The sequence below is a fragment of the Charadrius vociferus genome, unplaced genomic scaffold, assembly GCF_000708025.1.
Source record: "Charadrius vociferus isolate BGI_N301 unplaced genomic scaffold, ASM70802v2 scaffold974, whole genome shotgun sequence".
Taxonomy (NCBI): Eukaryota; Metazoa; Chordata; class Aves; order Charadriiformes; family Charadriidae; genus Charadrius; species Charadrius vociferus.
The window spans coordinates 50,951-77,244 of record NW_009648063.1 but is presented as its reverse complement, the minus strand read 5'-3'; positions in this window follow the sequence as shown (position 1 = coordinate 77,244).

Genomic DNA, 26,294 nt, shown 5'->3' with positions numbered 1-26,294 from the left:
CTCATGATCAGCTCCTCAGGGACAACGTGCAGGACATGGGAGCCCAGGGCCCCTTCCTGGGGCTGTGCCCCAGACGGACATTCAAGCACCTTCCCCGTATTCTAATTTCTATGTGAGGAATAGAATCTAAACAGGCAAGCAGGGACCTTTGATAGACTCCAGAAGAGCTCATGTGGCTGCTGATGCTCTGTCAGAGAGCTGACTGCACAAGGCAGCACAGCTTCTCTGAGGCCATCAGGAAAGACCCAATTTGTTTTGCTTTTAGCTGTTTTTCTGTCTAATACAGAAAAAAAATCTCTATATTATATGAACTCTATATTGAGGTGTTGAAGAAAAAAAACCCCAATTTTAACTTATGCTGAGGAATTCTAAGATAGAATGGAAGTGCTTATGGTACTGTAAAACAAAACATCCAGAATCAGAAGGCTTTGTACCACAGTAAGGACGTACAGAAGAGAAGCTAAGAAAGAAATGAGGAAGCTCTGGCTATGAAACATTTCCCAGCTGGCTACAAACCCACTAAGGGTCAGATCTGAGAGGGAAACAGTTATTCTCGTCATAAGAAGTACGAGGCAAAAGTAACTGGCAACTCTAGGTGTTCAAAGGCGCTCTGCAGCTCAGCTCAGACTCTTCCCTTTGAACATTCAGCATAATTTCTCCAAGGAAAATAAATTCACCCTATCAAATCCCTTTCATCAGCCGACTTGATGGAAAGCTGCCTTCTCAACCATACCCACCACTCCACTCTTTCATTTTCCAAACTCTATTCCCAAAAGAGCCTCCTCAGAATTCACCCTCCCCTCTAGAGGGCTCCTAGGAGGACTGGATGCCCTTCCCCCCATTGTTTAATTGGTTACCCCAGCTGGAAGAAGAGCAATTATCCCTGACTGGACCAAGCCCAGTGTTTCTTCCTCAGCCAGTTGTTTTGTGATGGGTCTTGTCCGCAAACACCACACAGCTTCCTGGCTGTAAGATAGTCTCTGTCCAGAACGGGGAACAGCACATACTTCGAAAAACAGACGTGAGGCTAAAACGTACGATCCCCAAGCAGCCATGGAAAAACCAGAAAGCACCATATGTACATCTGATCTGTACGGATAATGTCTTGGGATTGAAGGGCTGGCAAGAAAAAGTGAAGATGTTATTTTCCTGTAGTATTTCACAGAATTCACAGAATTCACAGAATTGTTAGGGTTGGAAGGGACCTCTGGAGATCATCTAGTCCAACCCTCCTGCCAGAGCAGGGTCACCTACAGCACGTTACACAGGACAGCGTCCAGGCGGGTTTTGAATGTCTCCAGAGTGGGAGACTCCCCCACCTCTCTGGGCAGCCTGTGCCAGTGTGCATTGTTTTCCGACTACAGGTAGAAAATCCCTTGTCTCGGCTTTTTCATACATGTCATCACCCTTACGGCAGAACTGCCTTTCTGTTGTCAATTGGATGTTTCTGAGTTGCTGACTGGACATTTTCTTATGCATTTGCCTTTTTCTGTTTTCATAATTAATTTGTTGCCACAGGCTAGATTGAATAGGAGCAGGTTTTGAATGCTTGGCACTTAGCTTTGACCTAGCAAACTACCTGAAAATATGCACTGTATGAAATTCCTGAGAAGTCCCTCTGAATTAGAGTTAACATGGCTAGAGTGGAACAAAAATTTCATCCTCTTGTTGGTACTAAGCATATGCTTCTTCCAGTCAGTGTTGATTAGTCTACTCAGGAAACAAGATGATGACATGAATATGAATATGATTATGAATATTTCCATCCTCCTATGTAAAGTGAAGATTTTTAGAAGCGATTAGAGGTTTTGTTTGCAAAGCATGAAACAGTATAGAGGAACTGATCTATTTTTCTTTTAATTAAAGAATAAAACACCGGCCTCTGGAAAACCAGGTTCTTTGAAATCACAAGTCTGACATCATGAGTGACTTCTGAAAAGGTAATCTGACCATGCTGACAATACCAGAGCTGGAATCTGAAGACCAAGATAATTTGTTTTGCTCTGCAGTTCATATTCATAAAGTCCATTTTTATTGACATTGCACAGTTTGTCAATCAGCAAATGGAATCATTCTATAATTCCATAGCAGACAAATACCTCCCTCATAAATGTATTTATAAAGCACTTTTATATGCAAATATTTATTTCTGCAGACAAAGAAGAAGAAAAGGCCACAGTGCTTCAGCAGCTGCAGAGCAGATTAGAAAGGTGGTTTCCAGGACAGAAGATGCCAAGACAGAGCAGGGCAAGGGAACTTGTTTTCAGAGCTGTTTATCTTCCCCTGATATGTCCCATTGTAGGGGGAAATTAAATCTAACTCTATGACCTGTCAGGATCTCAGATTCACAACAGCACTAAGGCTGCCATTGAGCCAAGGTGGTCTGTAAGTGCATTGCCAACCCCGCATAAGTAATTTTAGGATTGCTTGTGGCAACACAGAAGCCAACCAGTGCTTGCTTCATGGCTGTGTGAAGGTACTTAGCAAATTACTACGAGGTAGGAAAACTGATAAATTACACTGTGGTTTCCACAGCTGCAGAGGAAGAGCAAGGTGGTTGGTTGATTCTGGGTGAGACCGGGGGTTGAGTTGTTGTATGGGTACAGAGTTGTAACTATGTACTGCCAAACTTAAACAAACATTGCTGACATAGTTGTGTCTGCTATTGACATGCTTCAGCTGTTCTACTCACTGGTTGCGGTCTATATAAGCTATTAAAGATCCCTACATGTATACTTCATGCAGTCACAGATCTACTCCTGGCTGGATAACTCCACTGCACGTTTCCCCTGCCTTTAACACTGACCTTGTGTTGCTCTTGTTGATCTCTCATTTCCACAGTGTCATCACCACTGCCAAAGGAGAGCAGCTGGATGACTTCAGTAGTTCATTTTTTATCCTTATCCAAAGAGAAGGAAGAAAACACATGCCTTTTGGGGTTTATTCTCTTGCTAGTCTGGAGCTGTGCAATGTGCTTCAAGAGCAAGAAGAAAGTCATGAGTCATGAGTGTGTCTTAACAGAAGGGATATGGGAGAGTGAGCTTAGGGGAGGAGAGGAGGGTGTGATTGCAGGAATCATCTAAGTAAGCAAACATCTATGAAGGTCTGGAGGTAGAATGGGTGGAGTAGAGGGAAAGAAACCCTTTATATGAAAGGACATGCAAAGTGCAGATTTTGGCAAAGTCCCGCAGTAAAAGCTTTGTGTGTTTGCAGCTGAGGGTGCAAGAGTGCATAGATAGGGTTATCTGTAGTAGTTGTGGATAGTGGTATTGAAAGTTCCAATCACTGCGGGGATGAAATTGCAAGGAGAAGAATTAATGGTCTTCACTGTTGTCTCAAAAATGGCAAAAGTTCCAGTAATAGACATGGAAATCATTGTCTACCTACCCGAGGAAGCACTGCACAGGTCCCTTTACAGAGGATTTAGGTTGTACCTCTACCTGGCACTTGCTGGTTTCTGAGCTGAGCATCACAATAACTAGCTAAAAAATGGATATCTAATAAATTTCATTTACAACTGCCATCCTTTTTTCAGTCTCAGAAGCAGTCAAAGCAGAGGGAGCTATACTGATTAATAGCAGCTAAAGATTTGTCCTAGGATTTCAGCTCTGCTTGTACCTTTCTATCACTCATCCTTCAGACAAAAACTCAGAAACTGAAGAACAGATCACTCATGTATTATTTGAAGCAATATTTGCTAACCTTCTCAACCCGCTCACCATTAGGCCCTATTTTTGGCTGATACAGCTGCAACTGGGATTTGTGTTTCCTACGCTTCTCTCTGCTTTTAGACTAAACGTTCTCAAATTTTTATCAGTTTTCCTGATTTTCTTCTTTTTTCTTTTTCTTTTTTTTTTTTTTTAGTGCTATGCACAGGAGCGAGGCAGCTCAAACGCTTAGCATTTGCATCTTTTTTCGCCTCCTGTTGATCTATCTGTGACTGCACATTTTTAGTGTTGCTTATCAAGGTGCAGAAATACCAGTAGCCTATGACTTTTTGCATGCTTTTTCTAACCCTCACCATTTTTGCTAAGAATCAGTGATCACATAGATATCCTAAAGGACTGATTTATTAACGCATACACTCTTTGTTGCTCACTCAGTATGTTAGGAATAACTATTTTTGGAAATGAGACAGAGAAGCCGTATAGTAAATTTTAATGGCTACAACTGCGTGGCATCCCTGTTACTATAGTGGAAAAAGATACTGAACTTGGGTGTTTTGGGTGTTTGAGGGATATTATTTGAATAATAGCACAAGAAAATGTTCATTTGTTTTGATTTTCCAATTTGTAATAAAAAAATAGAATCAGTCATTTGGTCAATACTGACACTTTGTGTCTGCGTTTCCTCAGCCAGTTCCTGTGTAACAGCATGGAAGTGTATCTGTGGAAGCAGTGAGTCTGTGTAGCTCAAGCACATGCCCAGAGGTAAGCAAGCAGGTACTGCCGTATCTGTGAAAAGTCAGTTTTGGATAGGAAGAGTTCATCCTCCTTCTGATGAAGTCATTGAAGGATGTATCCTTAATTTAAAAATTCAAGTAGTAGCAGAAATGCCTGACAAGTGAGTTGCAGTGTGGCAAAAGACACCTGAGTTCACAGTACGTACGTTTTCTGTGAGGAAATAACCATTTTGCTAAAACTGTGATTACAGCACTTCTCAAGTTTACCCACACACTTCTTTTTCCAGTTCCTTTTGTGATCATTTGTCTATTCTGCTTACCTGCTATTTTTCATCTGATACCCAGATTATCAGCTATTTTGAAAGGAAAATGCCCATACCATCTGTCTGATCAGCATTCGGCACAAATGAGACCCTGTTTGAGCTGGGAATCCTGCATGCATCTCGCAAATACTTGACCTTGAAGCCAGATGGGAAAAGGGCATTATCAATTAAGCCCAGGATGACACATATTTTTTAACTAATGAATGTATAGTTCTGGCTTCCCTCAAGAAAACTTGAGGCAGGAGAGAGGTAAAGTGTAAAAGAAATCCATCACAGATCTGAATTTTCCCATGAGGAGCTAGAATGCCTCATAATACCTTGGTGTAAGATAAAAGCTCTGCGGCAGTCTAACACTTTGCTTCATTAGTAAACATTAGGCCAATTTTAAACTTGTGCCAAAGAGGGACAACGGAAGTGCTAAACCGAATGGCTTTTGACCAAGAAGCGTTCACTAGTTTCATCACCCGAGTTCCTAATTGCAGTGTGATTAGCTATAGCAAACCACATACACCTATAGGTGTAGGAAGTGCTAATGGGCACCACACCAATACCATGTGGTTGGCGATGTAAGTTCAGGTGCTGGTGTGTCTCTGAGAGAAGGAGGCTGTTGATGTTGATGTGACTTTGTACCATGCCAGCTGAAAAAAATGCTCCCGTAATCAACTGATGACTCTGTTGGACTGCTTTCCCTTTCGCTGATGTTGCCCTGGCTACTGATGTGGATGCCAGTCTTATTTCCTCTGCTTCTGCTCAGCCCCTTGAAGGGTCAAAGTTGCAGAGGATGGTGTGTGGACACAAAACTGCATCCACAGCTCAGTGAGGTCAGTGGTGCATCATTCAGCTTCTTCGTGGCTGTCGGATCAAGCTGCGAGCTTGGCTTTTCTTTGCCTGCAAGATGTCCCATCAGAGGACAGCGAAAAAGTCCTCTGCTTGTAAGACACATTTTAATCTCCACAAGAAGGGCATTCTGCGGTCTAAGAGCATACTTTGGTCTCCGTGCAGGCTCTCTGGATGACCCTGGTATTTAGATGTCAGATCTGGTAGTTCCTTCTGGCTTGAAGCTCTGGAAGTGGGGTAGTGAATTGTCAGTCTCTTTGGCTGCAGAGTCTGGTATTGCTCTGGTGGAGACACCAAGAAAGCTTCTGCACAGGCTGACTGCTTGCATTGTACTGACTGCTGCCACAGCCCATCTGGAGCCTCGTCACTAGAGAATGTGGGTTTTTATTGGGAAATGACTCATGTCATAGAAAACAGCCTTGGTACGTATATGTATATTCATGGCGCAACATCTGCAATCTGAAGACTGTCTTTCATTCATTCCCTAGAATAGGTTTAGGTTGGTTTTTTTCCCCCTGTGGCAGAGCTTCAGGGACTTTCAAGGCAGTCCAGAACAGAGACAGAATAGATGCTGCAGTCCTCCGCACAGCCGCTACGCTGTCATGGTAGAAGATCCTGACGCACTGTGTTGGGAAGAGCAGAGCGACACCAGAGCTGCTAAAGCAGAAAGCTGGGTCCCAGCGGCTGGCAAGATCACCACCTCTTTTGGGTACCTCTTGTTTCAGGAAGATGACAGCAGCTTGTGCACAAAGAGGTGAACTACCAGAGCAGTCAGTCCTTGTCATTCTGGCTGCTGTCCCACCACGTCAGCAGGACATGACTTCCAGCTTCACTTCAGGAGAGCATTGCCTCAGCCAAGCTGCCTAGTCATCCCGGAGCACATTTGTGGCGGGAGGAAAGCTGCCATGTTTATAAGTTAAATATGGGTTTTATTTCAATTACTTACTGATGGAATTGTCATGTCACTTGTCTCAGTTGTGTGGCAGACAGTCACCCAGGATGCCCCGAGGGGGAGCTGGAGGAGTCGGTGTCCGGTGTGAAGGGGCTTGTGCTGAGGGCAAGTGCCCCGTTGAGGTGAAGCTGGGGCAGGTGTTTTTCTGAAAAGCCCTAAGGGACTGGTTTATGTTTTGCCATGGCAGTGGAAAGAGGAACTGATAGCTTTTCCTCAACTCAGAATGCATGAAGAGAAACTTTTTGAGGTAAGATGTAATGTTTTCACTTGTGGCTCTTTGTTTGCCCTGGTACAATGCCCTGTGAGTTGAACAGCTGTTGAACAGTTAGGAAAGGCATTTGTTTATATTGTTAATGTGATGACCTCTTTTTTTTTTTTTTTTAATTTATTTGATTTGTAGGGGATGAATGCAGAGTACAACAAAAATTCTCCTTTCTGGGAAATACACACAGACTGTGGCTGACACAGGGGCTTGAAGATTTCAGGATGGTATTCAATGATGCGAAAAGCAAGACTAATTTTCTATTATTTAATATTAATTACATCTTCTGTAACTGTGCATATTCTGTGCACCTTCTGGGCCTCCGTATATGGAGAGAATGAAGCCCCACTGGAATTGATTCTTCACAAATGGAAAGGTCCTTGCAACAAGGACTTCACCACTTTACAAAAAAGCTGTGAAATATCACCATATTTTATTCTTGACACTGTGATCCCATTTTTCTAGTACCAAGCAAAGCAAAAGGCAAATTACTCCAGAACAAAGAATAAAACATTTTGCTTATGTGTAAATGGAAAAAGCTGGTGAGCATGCAAAAAAAGTCAGAAGTTATCAGGAATTTCAAGGGTTATGCTACAAAAGGCAAACCTAAAAACTGCTTAGTAGTGACAGATGTAATGTCTTGTGCATAAATTGAGTAGATGTGTATAAACTCAGTAGAAGGACAGAATAGATGTTGGTGGGTCGCCATTATAATCAAATACAGTTTTGGGGGATATTAAATACTTCTGTTCGATGTGTTCAAAGTAAAAACAGAATAAGCCAGGATCTCCAAAAATACTTCATTGCTGTCAAAGGCTCAGGATCCCAAAAGAAGCTCTAAGATTTTTCAAGTGACAGGTGCTTTGCAGTGAATGCTTTTAAACATTGGTCTGCAAGCCTTCACCCGAATAGCGCACGTGAATTCTCTACACATTTTTTTTTCCTGAACACCAATGGACTTTTTAAGGCAGAAAGAAGCAATTAAAAATCTGTCTGTGATGTACTTACGCTTATCCAAACTAATCTCAAACTAATCTTGAATTTTACACTCTGCAGAGTGGCAAAAGCAAGCTATAAAAAGAAATAACAGGTCCAGACCAGAGGCTTCTGTTTCCTCAGATCTCACATTGTCAGAACTGGGTTTAGGGAGGATGGGAGAGATCTATAGCCATTAACAGCACATTAAATTATCCCATTAGGCTAAAGTGTAGAAACGTGACCTGTTACACTTCTATTTTTATTGTGGCCATCCTTACGCCTGGAGGGATGATATGCGAGCTGCAGAAATACCAGCCTATAAGCTGTAACAAGTTATCACAAATAAGGGGCTTTAAAGAGCTAAGAAAGCTCTTAATGACAGCTGCTTCTCTAAATAGGGGTCGGGCTCCTGTTTGGAGGTCAACAGCATAACTGAGCACTCTGATGGCTTTGCGGTGTTGATCTACAGGTGTCATTAGAAATGTCCCAAAGTCTCCTGATCAAGGCTGCTATTTGTGTATGGTGCAGATCAGTAACTGTGACCAATGCTCCTCTCTACTGCAATTTATGAAAAAAAAAATCACAATAGGACTGCAGCACAGTTACCGCCTCCTGCCAAGATGCAAAGGCACAAAAACTTGGCATCAGCTGTGTGTGGCAGGATAAATGCCTTCCATTAGTCCTAATGTGACGAGAAAGGGAGACTCCTAAAGCTTTCTAGGCCATCCTCATGCCCTGTTGCCATTAATAGTAATGGAAGAAAGGGTACTGGAATGCTTTATTTGGCACTGAAAATCTTAACAAATAAGCATTTCAACCTTAGAAGGCACATCTGAACATCTTCCAATTATATTGAAGCAATGTCTACTTAATTGCTGTTATTCCACATCATTTGCCTTTTTTGTAAAGACAGGTCACAGCTTTTTCATTCTTCATACTTCTGAAGCACTGCTTTTCAAGGATCTTATCTTAAAAGATATTGTATGGAAAAACTAAACCTTCCCAAAGCTATTAATCAATATAATTTATTCTCTAAGTGCTGTAGCAGTACCATTTAGTGTGGTCTAGCTTCTGTTGTTGTTACTGAGGTACCCTTGCTCTTGGAAAAGTAAAAGCGTTTGCAGGTGTTTTATTGGTAGCATTAAAATAGCACCTAAAGGCTCTGGGCAGAACTTGTGGCCCTGGCTTGTTCTGATCTGCGTTGCTTTGAGTAGGATGGGAAATGGCTTTTCTGGCTTGTGAACATTGCTGAGAGGACAAATATTTTTCCTTGTTCTGCATCAGGTTGTAATTGAGTTATTTGTCATTTCCAATCAAAAGTGTCCTATTTTTTTCATTTGGACTGGGCATTAACTTCCAGAAATTGATTCTTTTTATACATTTCTCTTCTATGTTAAAGGCAAGGTCACTACATGGAAATCATTCCTTACGAAGGTACTCTTCCACAGCAATCATGCCATAGATCAGCCTCCTTTTTGATAAGTGGAACTGGCAGATTCCTGTAAGTATCTCATCTTAATGGATATTCTGCAGCCCTTAAATGCTATCTGATGTGTCCTTGACATGACCTCTCCATTTTTTTCTACAAACTTTTTAATTAAAGCACAGATACCTGGAGACCAGCACTGGAACCCGATCTCAGAGTGCCTTGTGCAGAGACCGGCGGACCCTGTGCCCAGTGGGTCACAGGGACCCTGTCCCATCAAGGAAAATACTCCATCAGCTGGCAGAAAGTGGTGGGGGATGCCACAACCACGAAAGAAAGCAGACACCAGGAAGATCTGTGGTCTGATCTGCTCATCCCAGTGGATTGTAACCCTGACAACTTCTCCAAGAAAAGGAAGGAAGGGGAAAAAAAGTTACTTTAATGCATGACAACCTTTGTGATGGCACGGACTTGGGCTGCAGCATGCACTTGCTGAAGAAGAAGGGTAAGAAAAGGAGCTCCCCATGGGCTACAATCTCTGCACCAGAATGGGGGCTCAGTGGGGACAAGACCCTGCCCTGATGGTCCTGTCCAACCCCGCAGCGCAGAGCAGAAATTCCCCCTTCTCCTTCCTGCTATGCTCCAGTGCAACTTTGAGCTTTGGATGACATGCGGGGATCTATAAACACCATCTGTGGCTTTCAGTCATACGGGATGGGGTCTGAAACCTCACGTCAATACTGGGGAAGGCTGGTGAGAATATAATGCTTCCACAGCAGCAGCATCCAAGCATGGAAGAATGACAAGTGGACACATCCTGTGCTGCAGGAAGGAGCCTGGAGATGAAAATGGGAGAAGTTTAGAAAAGCAAAAAGGTATTCCAAGTGTTGCAGAACCTGATGGTTATGTCCATCACTGCTGTGCTTTGCTGATGCATAATTATCAGAGTAAATACTTTTTTCTTTTTTAACTGGAAAACACACCCTGTCAAAAATCAAAACTTTACAAGAAAAATGCCTGTGATGCACCTCTCAACCCCTCTGCAGCTGAAAGAGGTTTTGCAGTTCTTGAAGTCTTTTGGGTTTGTGTTCCAACTCAGAAAGACTGGCCATTTTAGAAACTAAGTGAATTTTCAAAAAAAGATTAGTGTTTTTGTTTGGAGTTTTAAAAGGTCAAAATCAACCCCACATTTTCAAATGACCTTTTTCATTCTTTTTCTTTTCTTTTCTTTCAGATAATCAGTTTGCAAAAAAAACCCAAACTAATCCAAATAAACAAAAAATTCAAGGCTGAACTTTAAACCTGATTTGGAAAGAAGAACATTTCAGATCCTTTAGTACGATAAATGCAGCAAACTTCACATGTCCAGCTGTAATTGCTGCCCTCTCGTTCTTCCCACATTCCTCCCCTGTGATTTGCAGTATTTCTCATTTGTGCCTTCATCTCACAGCAACTGTGTGTCTCCTCACCAGGGCTTGTACTTCCCTGGGTTTCTGGTACAGCAGAAGTCCAAGACTAGCATCCCTCAGATGCTGCTCATCCATCTGTTTGACAGGGAGCCTGAAGCTGGGGAGGTCTGGGCTCATCTCTGTCCTGAGCTGCTCAGCAGATAGTTCAGGACTGGAGGGCAGACTCTGTAACATGGGTATGGATGTGTAACAGAGGTGGTGAGACAACTGACCACCCCAAAATCAAACGGGAAAATGCCTTCTCTGAAGGACACCATGCATGAGTCAACCAAAGAACACCCAGGGGTCTACGTACAGAGAAGGAGTCGCTCCAACCATATGGCACATAGCAGCAACACAACAGTCGATCTCCTTCCCATATTAGTTTTAACTTCTTGATTTCTGTGGCCACACCAGCTTTGAGAGTTGTCCTGAGGAAACATGTCCTGCAGGTGAGTCTCTGAAGGAGTAGGTGGAAAGAACAGATCTCTGGCTACAACCTCAAATTCAGCCAAATTCCCTTAATCAGAACGGGCTCTTTCAATGCCGAGCTTTTAAAAACTCCAGGCACACTGCAGTGATTGATATAAACACTGTAAAACTGAGGTTCACAGAAATCTGTCCTGGGTTTGGACCCTGCTCCTTCCTCTATGACAATGACCAAGGACTGGTGGCTGCAGCTCCAGATGGAGGCAGTCTGCATGTTCCTCTCCTTACCTCAACGAGCAACCGCGTACGTACTTGTGGTGAATGTTAAACACACATTCCCCTACACTTGCTTCCTGAAAACATAAATTCTGCAAACTGCAGCATAACCATTCTTCTGACTTCTCCTGATAATTGGTTTAATGGATACTAAGAGCTGCAGAAGCAACGTAGTCTGCACAGTTTATTGCTATAGCTAATTATAGAGACAGTACACGTGCAACATGTTATAAAGAAAGAAACGTATACAAATGCACACGTGTACAAAGCATGCATAAATCTTTCTTCTAATGAAAGTTCCAAATGAAATTTCCTGAAGTACTTCTAATCAAAGTCTTTGAAAAAGCAATCCAATCTTAATATACTTTGGATCCTCATAAAGTGACCTTTTGTGGCCAACTTAAAAGTATTTGGCGAAATGTCAGCACTGATTTTTAAACACTCAACATTTTGAGCCACAAAGTCTTAAACCCTTTAAAAAAGGTGGAAATGTAATATTCTAATTGCTCACTGCAGGAAAGACAGGAACTTCACCAATGGTTTGATAAAAAAGAATCAGCATTAGTTATGTCAATCAGAAATTATTTGTCTCTCTTGCTCCTCACTCATGCACAGTTATCTGTTTCCTAAGGTTGCCAAGCTGACCGGTTTCTACTGAAAATGGTGAAACCTAAGTGATCGGCAAATACCCATTTTATCCTGCTGCATTTTTTGACCACAGCCTGATTATTCTTTAATTAGCTTTTAAATTAAACATTTGCCTCCCCAATATCAACAGGTCTACAACATGTAGAATTAGTCAAATTAATTAGTCAAATTAACAATGGGAAAAATCATCGTGCTAAGCTGTAGAAGCTATTTATGGTCCAGATCCAAAGCTCAATTAACTTAATTACTGCCTTAGCATTTACCTCAGCACGCCTCGGTCCACCCCTGCATTCGGTGTAGGACCTGTTTCCCCCCTGGTCTCTGGCACTGCCTTGCTGACCCCACAGCTGAGCAGAAAGGAGGGTCCCAGCCTCGGGGTGACGTGTGCTGAGCGTTTCCAAGGGACCTCCGAGAGGTATTCCTCTGTGTCTGCAGACGAACACGCAGGAGAAGACACCTTTGGGAAGGTGATCAGCGCAGGGACAGAGAGGTGGCCGCTGCTGGTGGCTGAAAGTGGCTTCCCTGCCAAATTCTGCTCATCTCATTGGGGTTGGGTGACCTGGGAAGCCCCTTCTTCTTCTGGGAAGGTGTTCCCTCTGCTGCGGCACCACTCACCAGTGCAGGGTCGTGTCTGAACCCCCTCGGGTGTTCTCTAGTTCATCCAGCTGCTCCAGAGAATCCTGACCACTTCCAACAGCCCTCAGTGTGGGACAGCAGTAGTTGGATTACTGTTTGAGAAACAATGCATTTATGTGACTGTTGTTGGAGCTCCCCCAAAATAACGTGCAGTCTCTCTGAACTTTAGAGGGACTTCAGCTTTCAAGCTTTGTACCCAAGGGGCTCACTAACCTCCTGGAGGAAAACAAGGACATATGCTCCTATTTCCCAATTAACAGTCTCAGTATGGCTAAAACCAGTAACTAATGCCTTCCAGTAGCTGGATGGATCTCCACCTGAATTTATTGCTGGCTGGTTGCGTAGCTGGAAAGGCGGTTTGGCTGCGGCTTCGCTTTGTTCCAGGTAAACCAAGGAGCCGCTGTCGGCATGCTCCAAGGACTGCATTGTAAGGGGAGTGAATGTGAAGGGGAGTTGCCAGTCAGGGGAAGCAGGATGACAAATATGAGCAGCAAAAGTTAACCGCAGCTCGGGAGGAAAGGAGGGGATCAATACAGTTACTCTAAACTAATGAATTTCATCCACCATCTGCTTTCTCCTCCCTTCCAAGCAATTCATCTGTGTGCCCTTTTTTAGTTCTTTTCTCACTTTCCCTTCCATCTGTCTTCCTGGATCGAGTCAGTTTATTATGGAGATAATCGTTCTCGTCAATAAACCAGCACTTCTGCACATACTAATCCCCCCAAAAGACTGAAGCAGAACGTAATGACGGAATGGGATAAGGTGTTTAGGACAGCACAGTGCAGGCAGGGAGTAACACTGGGGCGTGAAACTTGTTTCTGGAGGCAATGCCTTGGAAAGCCAAAGCTCCTGTACACGTAGCCCGTTGGCAGCCTGGGTCCAGAAAACCCATGTTGAGATGTTCTTTCTGCTTCAGGTGCTGTGGCTGTGCAAAGTTCTGCCACCATCCCTGTGTGTCTCCTCCTTCATAGAAAGGAGGAAACTGCTTCTGGCAAAGAAAACAGATGCTACCCATCCTCTTTCAAAGCTGGTGTCAGAGATTTTTTCAGATTGTCAAATGGATCTTGGCTTCAAAAGATGCAATGAAATGCCTAATACAGTTTCAGAAGCAAAGACAGCCTTCGATAGCTGACTCAGGACTTTTGAAAATCGAGTGCATGTTTTCTGTTCCAGTCAAGTGGATTTGGATATGAATTGCTCAAAATCTGTATTTCCCAGTCTAGTCCATCTTCTGCTGTACCAGGTGTTGTGTATGAATCACACAACAAAATTCAACCCCTGCCAGAAATTTCTTACTACATCAAAGATCAGTCTTAGCAGAATAATGATGAGACTGAGGATGATGAAGGCAGGTGTTGAGAGGCACAAACACAATAGGATGTGTCCCAAATCTATCAGGTCAGGCCTCCCGACTAATAACTTGCTAATAACCATACGCTGCACTGATCCATGCCAGCAGCTCACTGACATCAAAGGGAGCATTTTGCAGCTTTTTGTGCAGTTGGAGGACCAAGTGTGGCTCTTCTGATGGCGTTTTTAACAAGGCTAGAGTCCCCCTGACATGAGTGAAAACGCCAACTGTGGAGCAAGCTGTGGGTCCCTAACCATGGAAATGGCAGCTCTTTTGCCAGCTGTTTACAGAGAAATGTAAGAGAGAAAATTTACTTTGAGAGAAAAGCTTTGCAAGCTGCTTGCCTCCAACAGTTTGCTGTTCGCAAACCTATTGCAACTATAAAATAGACTCATGCAGAAGACATTTCACACAGGCAGACCGCTTGTCTGTGGTATAAACAGTTTATGGCACAATGAAGCAGGAACTGGGGGAACTGTAGATGAACCTGAGTTTCTAGTCTGAGGCTGTGGGAAGAGAAAAAAAGATGTCATGAACAATTATAATGCCTGACTGGAAGCATAGAAATTGCGAGAGTGGAAGAAAAGATGCTCCACCACTGTTGCCTTATCTTTCCCCTGCTATTGGCAATTTCTTTAACCTCAGCCAGTGGAAATCAGCGTCTTCTACTGCCTTCAGTCGAGCAAGGTTTGTTGAAATCGAGTGAGAAACCAGCTCTGTTATTTAAGGAAAGGAAAAGGGCCTGGAAAGTGGGTGTCTGAGGCCTTTTAGAAATGACTGTGCTCATCTTTGTCCTGAGGTTGCTCACAGCATCAAACAGCGCTCTGCTGTTGTCTGGAAGAAGGTTTCAAAAGTAATGATGGGATAACTGCTCTCTGGTAGAGAGGTTAATCTAACACAATTCTGTGCTGTAAAGTTCAAGGACACACTAGTGGTTTCTCATAGGTAAAAACTTCAGCAATTTGGAGATGTGTTACTGGTGTTAGAAATGAAAAAAACAGGCAATAGCCTGCCAGTTCAGTACCAGCAGCAGGTTTGACACTTGTCTCTGAAAGAAGGTAACGGAGAATATATTTTCTTGATGGTTGAGTCTAAGCCCACCAAGAGCCTCCAAATTCTTGACTGAGAGACACTGGGACTGGTGCTGCAGGCAAAGGACTTTACTGGCATCGGATATCCCACCGGAGCGAATGGGAGAAAGGATAGCTGTAACGCTACCCTGTGGCTGCTCGCGAGATCAAGGCTCGCCATCTGCACAGAGCAGCTTTAAAGCTCTTATCGACCTGCTGTGTCCTTGCCACCTTTCCGTGCCCTTGCTTATCAAGGGGACCACGGCCATTTTAACACCCCAAGGCATTCTCATTGAAAATCCATGGCGATGGTTACGGGTCACCGGGCTGATACAGCAGGCACCTCGCATTGCACTGTGAATCTCGCTGGTGGCACTTCTGTCAGTTCAAGAGCATTCGTCGCTGACAGATGGAGCGCAGGTGCTTGGCAGCTGAGCCTTGTGCCCTGCTGGAGGAGAGAAACATTTCTGTGGTGTGTTTGTATAAACTCAAACCTTCGGCAAGTCTCGGTGGAGTGGAAAGAAACGGTTTGACTCATATCACTTCCCCCCAGTGCTATGCAATTCACACACACACACAAAACACATGCCAGCAGCATTTTCTAATGGACCCACATTTATTTCCAATCACAGAAAGCTTGCAAGTGACGCTGAGCTAAGGATAGGCACTGTAGCAGAACAATAAGGCAGTGTCTCAGGTCCAACTCCAAAATATAAGTCACATGGCTGTGGAGGGAATTTCTGCAGCCCACTGAAGTTAGGGTCACCTTTCAAACACCTCCAGTAACAAGTGGGCTGAGAGGCATCAGCCTTTCACACCAATTCCCATTTGCTGCAGCGCCAGTCTACAGAACAGCTGAAACATCCATATGCCACACATTGATGTTTCCTTCCCGAAATCCATCGCCAAGGGGCTGCCAGCAAACCTGAAACTATGGATCACTTCTGTGCATTCTTTCTTTTCCCAGATGCCACCCCCCAAATAGTTCTGTGGAGAGCTGCATCATTTTGCAGCGTTTGTCTCTAAACTGTTCAAGTTGAACTATCCTTGGGACAGTGAAAGCTTCATATTTCTGTCCAAGCAGCATCCACGCATTAGTAGAAAGAGGTCAACCAGCACAGCACAGGTTTCCTCCTAGTGAAGTTTATGGAACAAGAGCAGCTTTACTCCTGGGGCAGCCCTGTATTCCCCATGTCCAACCACCGTCTCAAAACACATACAATTCATTCTTTTGCCCTACAGTGAAGAAGAAACAGCCCTCACCAGGCTCTCTGCCCAGCTGCTTACACTGGATGCCCTGGTAAAGTCCAGCCAGCTGTGCAGTGCTGAGAGGGCTGCAGTGGTTATGGCAGGATCCTGGTAGGAAAAAAACAAGACTGTGGGGTTTTTCCCCTCTTTTTCTGGTCTTCACAAGTTCAATAGCACCTCCATGGAGAAGGGAAGTGGTCGTGCTCCTTCTCTGTAACATGGGAATCGTGCGTGGAGGGATCAACCAGGTCTGGCTTTTCCCACAGCTTTTCCTGAGGTGCAACTTGGCAGTGCTTTCTGCTCACTGTTCGACTTGCAATCAGCTTATTTACATATGAATTTCTATCCTTACCTTGAAGACCTTCATGTCCCCTGCTGTAATTGTCCGTTGTCCAGGCTAGCTAAGCAGAATGCTGGGCCATTCCCGGGCAATGGCCCCAAACACATCGCAGTACCACTGCCTGAGGGATTGCTGTAGACTTTGGTACCGGTGTTCCCACAAGGGCAGAGTAACAAACCACAGTGGAGAGAAGCTCCCGGGGACACACAGCCAGGGATGCCTGTGCTCTCACCACTGCCGTGACGGGTGGCAGGCCAGCCCTGCGTGGCGGTGGCAGGGACAGGCGATCTGGGCTTCCCAGGCGGGTTTGAGCAGCCAGCGGTGAGCTGCTGTGGCCACAGGAATGCGGAGGGATCGGCAGACACGGCTGCGGGAGGCAGGGGCGCACGGCGTGCCGGCGGGTATGGGCTGGAGCTGCAGAGCAGCGCTTGACCCCCCTCATCAATCAGTGTCCGGCCACTGCCCGCAGAGAGCATCTGCGTGGGTGTCACTGCCTTGCCGCAGAGGCAGGGCAGCAAAAGTACCCGAAGGGCCACCTCGGCTTCACGTGCAAACCGTGCCGTGAATTACACCTTCTCCTGGGGAACCGGGCAGCACCTTTTTACGGCAAAGCTGTTGACAGATCCCGGTTGAGACACCTTAGGATTTCCGTTGCTTGCATTTATTTTCAAGAAATTGAGCCTTTGATATTCTGCCCAGCACGAAAGATCAGAATACATCCGTTTCACTCTTGCAGCGAATTCAATTATCCCTCACAACAAGAGATGAGACATAACAGTTACAATGGATGGTGAGCAAGAACGGCTGCTCACTTTATCTGAAATTGAAAAAGTTTCCGAAATATCATTGCAATCAGCACCCAAAGATGGTATCCATTTTCAGGCATTCTTTTCAACATCCATTTATTTTTAAAAAGCGAAAAACCTCCAGTTCCTTGTTTAGTATTTAAAAAAACCCTAATTTTTGTGCCAGGTGAGAAATCCAAATTGCAAGCAGTGTAATTTTACGAAGGACAGATCATCTGGCTGTAAAGTCGAGGGCAACCTCCTATAAATCTCACACGCATCCGCGTTTGAAGCCTACTGGTTACCATGGTTACCATGACATTGCTAGTCTTATTTATAGCCCTGCGCTATATATATTGCTTTCCAGAAGGCATAAAAGGGATAGCTGACTGCGAAGGAATCTGGGAACTGCACATTAAAAAAGAGACGTAGAGGGGAAAAAATCTAATTAAAGAGAGGCTGCTGAGGTTAGATGTTGGCTTTTGCAGTGTGGGGCTGTAACTCCATCCGCACGTCAGAGCAGGCAGGAGGGATGCAGGTGGCCTCGTGGCTCCTTCACCCTGAGCTCACCCAAAGGACACCCGTGGCGAGGGAAAGCTGGGACACTGCTGGGCGTCCCTGCAGACTGCTGGGGCAGGATTTCCCAGTGCTGGTCCATGCTCCGGAGGGACAGAAGGGAGGCCATGAGTGGCAATACAGGTGGGAGAAGGGCTGGGGACAGACAGTGGCACCCTGCGATGTCAGCGCCCTCCAACACTGCACCCCAGAGATGGGCAGCTGCAGACATCTGCACCGGGGCGGGATACATTGCCCACCTCTCCCAAGAGGACCATGTTTGGCTTTTTATCCTCTCTGAAGCAGGCTATAACATACATGTGTGGAGTCATATATGTGTATATCTAGATATATATAAAATGTGTTATGAAGAATATATATTTTGTTAGAAGGAATGAAAATTAAAAAAAAAAAAACCACCAAAAAAATCAAGTCAGTGTGAACATTTATGCAGGGACTGCCTTGTAATTGGGTAAAGACAAAGCTGCAGGTCTGTAGAAAAGATGGAAAGAGTTGGAAGTAGATAAAGAGACAGAGAAAGAATGAAAGAAGGGAGGGAGGGAGGGAAGAAGGAAAGGAAAGAATGAAGGAAGAAAGGAAGGAAGGAAGGAAGGAAGGAAGGAAGAAGGAAAGGCAGGAAGGAAGGGAGGGAAGGAGGGAGGGAGAGAGGAAGAAAGGGAAGAAGGAAAGGAAGGAAGGCAGGAAGGAAGGAATGAAGGAAGGAAGGAAGGAAGGAAGGAAGGAAGAAGGAAAGGCAGGAAGGAAGGGAGGAAATAAAAAAGACAAAGAAAGAGGAAGAGGGGGAGGAAGAGGAAGAGGAAGAGGGGTAGGAAGAGAAGAAAGAGAGAAAGAGAGAAAGAGAGAAAGAGAGAGAGAGAAAGAGAGAGAGAAAGAGAAAGAAAGAGAGAGAAAGAGAAGGAGAAAGAGAAAGAGAAAGAGAAAGAGAAAGAGAAAGAGAAAGAGAAAGAGAAAGAGAAAGAGAAAGAGAAAGAGAAAGAGAAAGAGAAAGAGAAAGAGAGAGAGAAAGAGAAAGAGAAAGAGAAAGAGAAAGAGAAAGAGAAAGAGAAAGAGAAAGAGAAAGAGAAAGAGAAAGAGAAAGAGAAAGAGAAAGAGAGAAAGAGATAAGAGGAGGAAGGGAGGCCGACAGGATGGAGGGAGAGAAGGTGTTAAGGGATAGAGAAAGGGATGAATTTTTAATAAAATGCTTCCCTAGTTTTTAATCTAATTCCACTTCCAGGAGCCAGGATACTGCCCAGGTCAGCTGTCAGCCCCAAGAGCAGTTTCAGCCGCCCAAGGGTAGATCAATAATATAAATAGAAAATGTAAAGGTAAAAGTCTTGAAAATGGGAAACAACAACGTTGACAGCTGACATGCAAACCAACAAGAAAAAAGAAAGTTTATTAAAAATAACTGTCATAAAGGTCCTATTAAAAATTGGCGATTGATAATACGGCTATGGTAACAAGCAAAAATTCTGAGGGAAAGGCTGCTCAGACTCCTGGTGAGCTGAAACCTCTTTGTGAAGCAGCTGAAAATGAGACCAGATTACCTTTCATAAGAGCACACACCACAGCTTCAAGACCATTGCCTTAATGGTGAGAGTTTTGCTGATTAAAGACCTGTGGGAATGAGTGGAAACTGATACCTGTAGAAAAAATGGCTAAAGTCTGACCTAAACAAGAAAAGCGAGGTATTCTGTGACTCTGTTAATGACCTTGAGATGTCCCGTTCACTAGCTGTATGAAACTTAACTGACATTGGTCCTGACAAAATGTTAATTTAAAATATTTTAAAATACATTATTTAAACTTATTTTCAAAAGTTCAGTTATAAATGCCTTCTGCTTAGCTGCCTGTGGAACTGTAACGACAGATAATCCAAAGCTCTTAGGCCATTTTGTCAGGAAAAAACAAGCAAGCAGACAAGCAAAACCCCACCCAAAACAACACAAAAAGGAAAAAAGAACATGAAGAAAGGAAAAAAACAGAATTAGGTCCTGTTCTCCTCACTCATTTTAAAGAGATTTTTTCAAAAAGAAAAGTATCTTCCCTCTTAAGTCACGTAAGCCAGAAACTGAATTTCCCCCCAAAATACCACAGATGCATTGTAAATGAGCTTCAGGAGGAACTATAATGTCATGGCTGGGCCATGAGAGATTTTGCCCCTCAGCATCCAGTTATGCCAGTCCTGTACAGAAGCAGTCATCACAATATCAATATACTTTTGATGTTGTCTGCAAATTGCTTGATGGCCTAATGCCACTGCAAGCTTTTATACTACTATTTTTCTTTGTATTGATTAAACATAAATTATTGAGGAAAGTCACTGAGGAAATTCCAAGGCAGCAGAGGTGACGGTCTCTGTAACGAGAGGCTGCCTGTCACTGAATGTGGTACTTCCGACCTGATAATTTGATATAATGCTTACAATCCAGGATACTCCTCTAGGAGACTAGTATTTAGGATCTATTTTGTTGAAATTCCCAGCCAGGCACACTAGAGAGGGAGTGGGACAATCTATTTGCCAAAAGGAGAACAGATAAACCTTGAGGTGGCACCAACCAGAACAATGTTTGCATTCAGTTGTACCTGTGGAATAAAAGACGGGAGGGGACATCATTGAACTTGGAATTCAAATGACTTTACATTAGTCTAAGGTGTTAGGGTTTTTTTCAATTTTTATTTTTACAGGGAAACCCTATGGGAAGTAATATTCCAATAGGATTCTACGGAAAAGTGATTCCTGTAGCAACTATTCTAAAACATACTGACTTTTTGATAATGAATGGTGTTTTCCTTCACATTTTGAGTTGCATATGTATGAGTACTTCTAATCTCCACAATTCCAATTATAAAAGAAAGTGGACTTTTATGGAATCCTTAAAGGGGCAAGCTGCCACTTCTTCAGGAACATGATCAGCGAAACTTTGACCCAAGCCCTACAAACATGGATCAAGTCGCTCCTCCTGGGGCATAGGGTTTCTTCCTTTCATTCTAGTGTAACCCTCTGACCTTTTAAACTTGTCCACAAAAACATGCATATTAGATGATTAGTTGCTGCTAGGCATTATCTGGAATGCTAAATCACCTCTAGCAGCGGGAGGCCATTAATCAGTATGGTTGAGATTGCGTTTCTGTTCCACGTTTGTCCCTTTATTCCAGAATTTAGAATAAACAGAAGTGATGATGCAGATGTAACCATCTGTTAACAGCCATGTCACAGCCTATGGGCTTCAGGCACTTGCTACCCTGTAGCTCAAGGCCTGGATTTAAGTGATGGAGGCAGCAAGACAGAGGAGGGCTTAGATAAGTGAGCAAGAAATTCTCCTTTTACTGAGAAGGATTTAGGAGGGTACTGCTTTCCATAAAATCCAAAGTGTTAAGTTAGGGTCTGAAATGAAATCTCATTAGGTATTGTTGCCTGATAGTGAAAGGCTGTTAATAAAATTTATGACTTCTACCTTCTAGGATGAACAGCAGTGTTCAGTACCCATACAACAGAACTTCTACCTAAAATCTCAATGATGTTCAATCAAGACTTAATTATCAGACTGCTGAGATGTCTTTTAACACTACTACTAATTTTGATCAGGAGTAAGAGGAGGCACCTTTCAGACGCAAAAGTTCAAAAAAAGGAATGTAGCAGATGTGCTTAAGTTTTGTAACACAATAGCTGTAGGTTATTTATCTATAAGATTTGTGCTTTTCCATTTCCTTTCTCTGGAGCCAGAAGAACTTTTGTATATCACAGAATCACTGAGGTTGGAAGGGACCTTTAAGATCATCAAGTCCAACCATTAACCTACCCCGAAAATTCTTCTCGGTACTACATGCCAAGAAAGTAACTTTCCCTTCTCACTGGTGTTCTTGGGTATCTTCCCATCTATACTTGTGAATCGAGCTCTCAGCGTTCATCTCTGTTTTGCAGCTCCAAAGGTTTCCACTTGATCCTCAGAGTGGAACATTCAAGATAAGTCAATGAAACCTTTCTAACAAAGCATAACATGGTGTAAACAGTGAACATCTGTCATGGTCAACTCCAAGACTAAAAAGAGGCAGGCAGGCATTATTTCAAACACTATGAAAGCAATCACATGGTAAAACAAGTGTATAGTACCAGCAAATCTCAAATAAATGTTAAGCTACTCAAATACCATTATAAGCAGACAATAGTACGTGAAGCAAACCTGCATGTTAATACCATTTCTACAGCTGAAATGGTTTAAACTAATGTAGATAACACAAGAAGAGTACCAGAAAATGTCAAGGAGGCTGAAAGAAAATGAAGCATGTTTCTCACCTCTTGGAAGCTGTGGGAGAATATATATTTAAATAGAAATCCTTGCAATTAGCACCTCCAGGGCACAGTGGCTCTTCTTATAGGACCTGATTTTTTTCTTGTAAGTGTTCCTGAAAGTGGTACTTTACTCTTGCAGAACTACTGCTGTTTTCTGTATTTGCCATCACCCCTTTCACAAGTGTCAACTCTTTAGCATTAGCTACATATTAAGCAGTATTTGGACTTTTGCAGTATTTGTAAGCTTTCTTTCTCAGAACAAATGAATGAGATTATCCTATACCATTTACTTATACAGTGGCCCTTTTCCCTTTCTTGTCAATCTCCCTTCCAGTCTACTTGGCAAGCAGTCTTTTTGATCTTTAGAAGCTGAAATTGGGCATCCAAAGTGGCTCAAGCCTGCCTTTTATCTGCCAGGCGGTACTCAGAGACTGACCTAACCTTTGGTGTAAAGTAAAGCAGCCTCAGGGTATGCAAATCTATCTTGTCAGGAAGGGTTCCCTGCAGACCTGCAGAAAATCCCCAGGTCCTCATTTTGCTCCAGCTCTGCATCTGATGAACATAAAACTCCTTCCATGACAATCTCTGCCAAAATTCTCCTAAGTGTCCTTTCCATGGTACAGAAGGGATTATTTATATCCATCTCTCTGCAGGCAATAGGAATACCCCGTAAAACATCTGACTTGGTAACTTGGGTTAGAAAATTAGTCATAAGTTGATTATCTTGAATTTCCTAAAGTGTTGTTTCCTTCTACCTTTTAAAATATATCAAGCAATTATTAATAGTCAGACAATAATAAGGGCTCTGAATCTTGTAGTTGGTTTTTATCAGTAGTGTTATCTTGAGAGCGAAAGGCAAAAGCCTTTTACTTACTCCATATTGACACATAGCAACAAGGCAAAAGTATTAAAAGTCTCTTTTCCAAAAGATTTCTTTTTCTAACTGCATCTGGGAGAATAGCTTCCCGGTTTGATGGTTAGATACAGGCAGTTTGACAAATCTGTTTTGATTGGTATGAAATCTCAAGCTATGTATTTTGACAGGAGAGGAAGAAGAGGACAGCATGGATACTTTACAAATTTTGGGAAAATACTAAGGATAAATATGAATTTGGACCATGCCTAGGAAGAATGTGTGACTCAAACACCATATATGAGACTGGGGAAGTGCAGATGCCCTGTGTATGAAGCAGCCCTGGTCTCATATCTCTTCTGGTGCAGTGATTTGCTGCAAATTGACTTTCCTGGTGATCTGAAACCCCGCAAGCTGCCTTTCTCACATTACCAAGTATCATTTTCTTTCTCTCTTCTATGGAAATTTCTGCTTCTCACTCCCTTGGGCACAGAAGTCAAACAGGAGCTTTGCTGTGCAAATACCTGACGAATGAAAACTCCAGTACTTCCATGAAACCTTGACACCATGAACAAGGTAAAGCAAGAAAAGAACATTTTGCAAAGACAGAGACTCTCTTTTCAGAAGGACAGTAGTGGAAAATAAGACCGCACCACAGGAAAGGATTAAGGACAGTTGATAAAATAATAATAACAACATGTTAGGCAATAAAGTGATCAAAGGGCCTAGTTAGCAATAGAAGTAATCGCTTTCTGTTTGTCTAAGCACAAGCTGTGTCTGCTGTGTTCTATAAAGAGTAATTACAAATGCCATGATTTTAACCCCCAGCCTCCTGAGACATCATTGTAAGTAAGGTTGTATGGTGCCTCACCCTTGACAAAAAAAGCGCGTTTTAAGTAGGGAGCATTAGACTGCACCTGTGCCCCCTCAAAGGCCACGGAGAAGTAGAATCAGTTCATTTAGCAGGTTGGTTTGAGTTCTCAGAAGAGAAGGAGCACAGTCCTCAGTTTTACTCCCAAGATTTACTCAATACAGCTGATGCTGTGAGCCTGCAGCTATCAGCCTGCAGAAAGGCTGCCATAGATGCTGTAGGTGGGAATCGGGTATGGAGAAGAGAGAGAAGACAAGAAAGTGCTTTCCTATGCAAGTAGCTTAATTCTTTATGTAGCTTAATTCCTTTAGGAACATCAGTGACTTAATCAAGATGACCATTTCACCATATTTATTAAATGGAGAAACTAATTTTTTTTTGGTATGAAGTGTAGCAGTAAACAATGGAGGGGGGGGGAAGCAACTAAGTCCACTTTTGTTCCCCAGCCTTTTGTCCTATAGTGACCCATAGACTATGAGCTATTCTGTGCTGCTGCTAGTATCTGACAGTTGCGCAGCTGACAGAGGCAGACCCCCCTTCCTTGTGTGCACTGTGTCTCTCACTTTTAGAAAAAAATGCTACTGCATAGCACATGCCTTAGTTCACGTATTTGATCAAGCCAGCAAATCAAATTCGGATTTATTGAACTGCATGAAGTAGAGAAGGAAGAAAGGGGGAAGAGAACAGTGTGGGAAGAAGGAAGATGCAGGAGAATTATTCCTTTACGAGATACTGGCTTAAACTAATTTATGTTGCTAGAAAAGGAGGGAATTTGATTGTGGTCTCAAGGCTAGGAGAGCCCAAGTATTGCCTGGAACAAGTTGGGGAAAGCTGGGTCTTTATCAGACTCTGGGATGACGTTAATAGTAAAACATTTTCAAGCAAGAAGATTACATCTTCCTCACACTCTCTAGATTTAATTCAGCATCCTCTTAAACAGCCTCTGCCCTGCTTCTATAACTCATGGTTTCTGCAAGGATAAGGGACCTTTGTTGTCCTATGTAACGTGTTCACGTATGGCTTTGATGAAAAGGTGCACATCAGAATCCCTTGCTTGTTCCTGACTTACTTCCCTGCTTACTGATTTATGTATTCTCCACTCCTACAGCTGGGTCTTCCCAGTTTCTCAGGCATAGAAGTTTCCATGGTAACCTCGTGAGTGAAGGTAAAACCGTGGTGGAAATCAGTGTTAAGCCAACAAGTCACTGATGTGCAGAAAAACTGCTCAGGACCAGGTTATGAAACATTCTGGCATGGTAAATGCAGATCCTGTCAGAGGCATTCATGTCTCTCTGATCTGTACTTCCACCTTTTTTTTCCTTTTCCGTGGGGACCTGCCCCTTTATCTCTCCATACCTAATGTAGTACCCTAACTACATTGTTAGGACATAACAATAAGACTGAACAAAAGCTCACTGAATAGCTATGTGGCATATTTTGAAGAACGGCAGCAATGGAGATATAAAACCAGTTCTGCAGTTACGCAGGGTTATCAAAATCGGGGTGCCTACAACCACTCCTGCAGACAAGCCAGATTATGGGTTTAAGAACTGCATAGCTCTGTGCCTCAAACCCAACTGTTTTCCAAGTTGCTAGGCTTACGCTGCTAGCTCAGGCAAAGCTATCACCTTCAAAGATCACTCTGGTACATAATCTCCAGTCACAGCCTGAGGAGGGATGTTTTGTCCTCTTGCTTCTTTTCTAAAACACCTAACCCGTGCTGTCTGGTGTTGGTGCAAGACTGCCTGTGTGTGAAGAGGGCAGGAGAGATGGAAACAGCAGCGATCCACATGGGGCTGGGAATGGAAGAGGCAAGCGATTGTGTTCATTCCTACAGAGGGACCACTGGCACAGCAGCATCCTGGTGAGAGCCTCTGAAGCGCTATCTGCAGGGCAGGCTGCAGCTCATACTCAGTTTTTTTAGAGGACAATTGCATCATCAACAAGAATAGGGAATTTAGCTAAAAGTATTATCAACTGGCCTGGGAGAATGTAGAAGACTCCATACTGGTACTGACCCAGACAAAAAAAAATTAGATAGGTAGGTAGAATGATTGTTTGATTGATTGATACCCACATGCGTTCATCCACCTTGAAATAAAACAAAACCCCACCATATTTATATGCGCATCCCTGCAAGGAGGAGGTGTTTTGGAATCACAGACTGATACACCCAGCCGGTGGGCAGCTGAGAGCCCATCTGCGGGTGTGCTGCGGCCGCACTGCCAAGAGAGTGCCGTTGTCCTCGAAGGATGTGCTGCTGTGGCAGCCGGGGGGGCAGGGACAGGGGGGGGGTCGCCCCTCCGG